The following is a 6000-nucleotide window of genomic DNA, read 5'->3' as shown; positions in this document are numbered from 1 at the left end:
TAAAGTTTCTATGGAACCAGAAAAGACCCCGAAAAGCCAAAGCAATCTTGAAAAACAAAACCAAAGCTGGAGGCATCACAATCCCAGACTTCAAGTTGTATTACAAAGCTGTAGTCATCAAGGCAGTATGGTGCTGGCACAAAAACAGACACTTAGATCAATGGAACAGAATAGAGAACCCAGAACCCAGAAATGGACCCACAGACGTATGGCCAACTAATCTTTGACAAAGCAGGAAAGAATATCCAATGGAATAAAAACAGTCTCTCCAGCAAGTGGTGCTGGGAAAACTGGACAGTGACATGCAGAAGAATGAACCTGGACCACTTTCTTACACCAGACACAAAACTAAACTCAAAATGGATGAAAGACCTCAATGTGAGACAAGAAGCCATCCAAATCCTCGAGGAGAAAGCAGGCAAAAACCTCTTTGATCTTGCCCACAGCAACTTCTTACTTAACACGTCTCTGGAGGCAAGGGAAGCAAAAGCAAAATGAACTACTGGGACCTCATTAAAATAAAACGCTTCTGCACAGCGAAGGAAACAATCAGCAAAACTAAAAGGCAACTGACAGAATGGGAGATCTTTGCAAACGACATATCAGATAAAGGGTTAGTATCCAAGATCTATAAAGAACTTACCAAACTCAGCACCCAAAAAACAAATAATCCAGTGAAGAGATGGGAAAAAGACATGAATAGACACTTCTCCAAAGAAGACATCCAGATGGCCAACCGACACACGAAAAAATGCTCAACTTCACTCATCATCAGGGAAATACAGATCAAAACCACAATGAGATACCACCTCACACCAGTCAGAATGGCTAACATTAACAACTCAAGCAACAACAGATGTTGGCGAGGATGTGGAGAAAGAGGATCTCTTTGGCACTGCTGGTGGGAATGCAAACTGGTGCAGCCACACTGGAAAGCAGTATGGAGGTTCCTCAAAAAACAAAAAATAGAACTACCCTATGACCCAGCAATTGCACTACTAGGTATCTATTCAAACGATACAGGTGTGCTGTTTTGAAGGGGCATATGCAAATGTTTATAGCAGCGCTATTAGCAATAGCCAAAGTGTGGAAAGAGCCCAAATGTCCACTGACAGATGAATGGATAAAGAAGATGTGGTATACACACACACACACACACACACACACACACACACACACACACACACACAATTGAGTATTCCTCGGCAATCAAAAAGAATGAAATCTGGCCATTTGCAACTATGTGGATGGAACTAGAGGGTATTCAGGGTAGTCAGAGAAGTATTGTGTATTCAGGGTAGAGGGTAGTCAGAGAAAGACAAATATCATATGACTTCACTCATATGAGGAATTTAAGATACAAAAGAGATGAACTTAAGGGAAGGGAAGCAAAAATAATATAAAAACAGGGAGGGGGACAAAACATAAGAGACTCAAATATAGAAAACAAGCAGAGGGCGGCTGGAGGGGTTGTGGGAGTGGGGGATGGGCTAAATGGGTAAGGGGCATGAGGGAATTTACTCCTGAAATCATTGTTGCACTATATGCTAACTAGCTTGGATGTAAATTATAAAAAAAAATTAAAATTAAAAAAATTTATGTGATGGAGAATGTATCATTGAAGAGCAAACATTTTTGAGATTTTTTTGGATCTGTTTTAAAACTGCAGTTTGGCAGATTAATATGTTTACACTGTGCTGTGTCCCACCCAACTTGTAAATATTTGATAAATGTTACCTTTTAATTCCTGATAACATTATGAAAGTGTTAGGAAATGTTGTGGCCGATAACCTCTTTCTGAGCCTAAGATTCACATTTACCATGTGGTTATTGATTGACTAGAAAAAAATGATTTTGTTTTCAGGGAAACAGAATCTCTCAGAGCCACATTCAAATTTTCCCTTCATTTAGTTGTATGTTTTCCAAGGACAGAGATAAGATTTTTCCCTGTTCTGCTTCTGAAGCAGGTCAACCTGGATCGAGTAAGACCAAATATTTATGGACATATGTGAGCATGCAATTCCCTAATGAAAAATGTGTGATAATATGTCAGAATGAAAGATTTTTGAGACAGTAATGCTGACTGTATGAGTTGGGCATTTACTTAAGCTGCGTTGCTGGGAAGCAGATACCTGGCCCTCCATCAAATAAAGCTTTCTCTAATAAAAAAATAATGGGAAAATGCTGGAAAAGTTTCAAGAAGATTGTAGAGGGATTTAAAATCAAATTTTAAATAACATTACTGTGGGGGCGCCTGGCTGGCTCAGTCGGGTAAGCATCCAACTTCGGCTCAGGTTATGATCTCGCGGTCTGTGAGTTCGAGCCCCGCGTCGGGCTCTGTGCTGACAGCTCAGAGCCTGGAGCCTGTTTCAGATTCTGTGTCTCCCTCTCTCTGACCCTCCCCCATTCATGCTCTGTCTCTCTCTGTCTCAAAAATAAATAAACATTTAAAAAAATAAAAAAAATAACATTACTGTGCAGAGACATCTTGACACGTGAGGTCAAAGAAAATTTGGTAATATTTTAAAATTTGGACACTTCATTATCAGAGATTTTATCTCATTTGATACAATGAGAAGGGAAGAGGCCACTACTGCATTAAAATATTATTTACCCTAGTAACTGAATTGTGTGCCTCCTTAACTTTTGCACCCAAGATCAGTGCTCACTCATCTTGCTTTGTCCTTGTTAGGTCCCAAAGGCTTTCAGGGCTCTCTGGCCTCCATTCTAAAACTATTAGGAAGAAAGAGTTGGAGGTGGAACCATGTGGAATTTTAGGTAAGGGGGGCTTCTTGGTGTAAATGAAGGTGCTCAGGGAAAAAAGAGAATGAAGCCATATTATTTCCCCAAGAAGATAATTAAGCTTAAAGGAATTAAAGGCCTAGAAATTACTAGTTTGTGGGTTAGTGCCACATGCATAAAACGTTAAAATTTGGGTTACTTGTGGAACCATAGCAGTTCAAATATATCTACGTATGATATAATCATTAAAATAAAATAATTTATACTCCAGATTTGGTGATATCTTTAATAGATTGATTCTTGTGGAACTCAGTCTATTCAGAAAGTATGGATCCAGGATATTTTCAACCCTTACATTTGGTGGATAAAGCTTTTAAAATAACTTCTTGAAATGAATTTGGAAGTGTATTCTGACATTTAATTTACTTTTCAAAGGTCAGGCAGATACATCTCTATTTATCTAAAGGCCCTGAAAACAGGATCTGTTACTACAGGTATTTGTTTTAAAAAGTAAATATTGAAGCTCTGCCCTTGAAAATGACATTAAAGGAGAGCGTTAGGCACATCCTCAAAGATATGCATTAGTGTCTATCTGTTTCCTTGCTATTATCAACTAATCTTACAGAACTCTTTTGAGATCGAAAGTATCCCTATGCTATGGTGGTTTATGAAAGGAGCTTGGGATTTCTCTCTGACATTGCTGCTCCTTTGGTAATGAAACAGCACGTGTTGAGTCAGCACCTGAGAGCATGAACACAAGGTGAAAAAGTGAAGATTTAATATTTAGTACTTACTGTTTTAGTTCAGCAATGAACTTGGATGTTTTGGGTAGTTGAAAACACATGAGAAGGTTCTGGTGGAAACATGAGAACTGGAACAACAGAATCTCCTACTAACTGGGAGCTTCCACTCACTTAACCTCTGATCCTCAACCTCCTCACCTGTAAATGGGGGATCACAATACTTCCTGAATACAAAAGTTTTTATTAAAAAGCGTAACTAATAAACACGCTGAAATTGGTGCGTTACCACTGAAGTTACCCTTGGGGCTTTGTCTACAAATCTCCCCATGTTTCCCACTCCACCTTTTCCCCCTGCCTCACACAATGAAATTATAGGGAAGAAGTGTACTGCCTTGCTTGGACTGAATGTTTGTGTCCCCCAGAAATTCATATTGTGAAATTGTAGGGGATGATACTAGGAGGTGGGATTTGGGGAGGTGATGATTGGGATTAGCGCCCTTATAAAAGAGGTCTTGAGCTCCATTGCTGCTTCTGCCATGTGAGGTCACAGGGAAGAGGCCACGAAGAAAGGGGATTCTCTCTAGACACGAATCTGCTGGTGTCATCATCTGGACTTCCCAGCCTCAGAACTGTGAGGAACAAGTGTCTGTCCTCACAAGCCATCTAGTGTATACTGTACGGTGATAACAGCCTGACTGGACTAAGACAAATACTCCCCCATCTTTTTTTTTTTTTTTTTGACATTATTCAGCAAAAAATCGAATCCATGAGAAAACCAGCCATTTAGCAGTGCATGCGGCACCTCTGTCAGCAGCAGTTACACAAATGTTACCTGCACTGACATCTGTAGCAGCCAAACTGCCTCAAGTTAAAACAATTTGAAGCACAGCTCCCTGTGATCACTCGTGGGTTTTGTTGCTGGTGCATCGCAGTCCAACTTCTCCCTCTGCCCAGAGCACCTGCCTTCACTCCCTCACCGGCGTTGCTCCTCAGGGCACTTCCCAGTCCTCATGCAAATCTCAGTGTGTGTCCTGGGAGGACCCAAAGTAAAACACCTTATGAAATGATTCCAATTAAAGCAGCCTGGTGTCCAGTGGCAGAACAGCACTAGACCAGAACCGGCTGAGGGCAGAGTTTGGTGGGATGGGTGTTGACTAGGGCCCTTGGTGGCCCACACACCCCAAGGAGTGTGAGGGAATTGGGTTCGAGTGGGCCCTGGAAATATGTGGGAGTGTTTTCCCTTGTCACAATATGTCAGATGGGAAGAACCAGTTTTTTTCTCACAAGAAAAAAAACTGTTGCAGAAACAAAAGGTGTAAAAAGAAATAAACTGTAAACCTTATTTCCTGTACTAGCCTCTTGTTCGGGTTTCGTCTCCCATGCACTCTTTGGTATCTTCAGCTACTCCTGGGTTCTTTTTGTATTTGTCTCAAATTTATGGGGCGCCTGGGTGGCGCAGTCGGTTAAGCGTCCGACTTCAACCAGGTCACGATCTCGCGGTCCGTGGGTTTGAGCCCCGCGTCAGGCTCTGGGCTGATGGCTCAGAGCCTGGAGCCTGTTTCCGATTCTGTGTCTCCCTCTCTCTCTGCCCCTCCCCCGTTCATGCTCTGTCTCTCTCTGTCCCAAAAATAAAAAAAACAAAAACAAAAACGTTGAAAAGAAAAATTTATAGATGTGTGAAAGATGGGCTGAAGGGGGTTTATGCCATCATCCTGGAACAAGAACTAGAGTGATAGAGTTTTGATCTCTGGGTATTAAATGGGGTTTGGGCAAACTATGATGTGTATTAAGCTCCTCTGGAAACAATGGATCTCAGATGAAGTCACCGACTTCCCTGGTAGGGTTCTCACTGTTCCAGTATTTGTAATACAGTTGTAGAGAAAAACAACCACCTGTTCCTTGGAACCTGGCCAATCTTAGGTTCATTGCTTACCATTTCCTTTATGCCTGCTCTTTCCAGATAACAATTGTACTGCATTTAAACCTCATCTCAGTCCCCCTTTGGGTAAAATTCCAGATAGAAAAGAGTCCTCATTTAACATCTGGCATTCAACTCTATGGAAATGAGAGTAATAGGGGTAAAATCAGCATCTTGGCAGTGTAAGTTGTTCATTTTTGTCTCCCCTTCAGTTTGCGTTTAACTGGACATCAATGACTCAATAAAAGTGTCTCTACCCAGCATACAAGGATACAGTGTGATCCATGCATCCTCATTCAAAAGCAGGTGGATTGAGAAGCAGAGAGGCTATGGGGCCAAGGGAGGTGCAGCAGCAGGAGCGGCAGTGCTGGAACCAGCAGAGGAGGCAGAGGAGGCGGAAAGCACAGGTGGTAAGTGAAGTCCTCCCGACTGCTCAGGTGCAGCTGGAGGGGCCTGTTGCTCTTCAGCAGCACCTGGGTTTCCCGGAAGAGAACTCTGCGACCGGGACAAAGGACGGAAAGGGAAGAAGGCAGAGAAAGAGAATTGAAGGAAGATGTGTTCTGCTGTCTGCCTTGGTATTTCAGGAAGAGGTCTGGG

The 6000-nt window shown here is 42.0% G+C and overlaps 1 long non-coding RNA gene across 1 annotated transcript; it reads left to right on the top strand.

Annotated features, from left to right (window-relative positions):
* Positions 1-1891: 1891 nt before the first annotated feature.
* On the top strand, positions 1892-4918 carry LOC113598482 (uncharacterized). Its single transcript, XR_003419110.2, has 3 exons — positions 1892-2008; positions 2693-2778; positions 4237-4918. It is a non-coding gene; the product is annotated as an uncharacterized LOC113598482 (long non-coding RNA).
* Positions 4919-6000: the final 1082 nt, after the last annotated feature.

This window comes from Acinonyx jubatus, chromosome B2 (genome assembly GCF_027475565.1).
Source record: "Acinonyx jubatus isolate Ajub_Pintada_27869175 chromosome B2, VMU_Ajub_asm_v1.0, whole genome shotgun sequence".
NCBI classification, from domain to species: domain Eukaryota; kingdom Metazoa; phylum Chordata; class Mammalia; order Carnivora; family Felidae; genus Acinonyx; species Acinonyx jubatus.
This window is presented reverse-complemented; position numbering and strand designations above follow the sequence as displayed.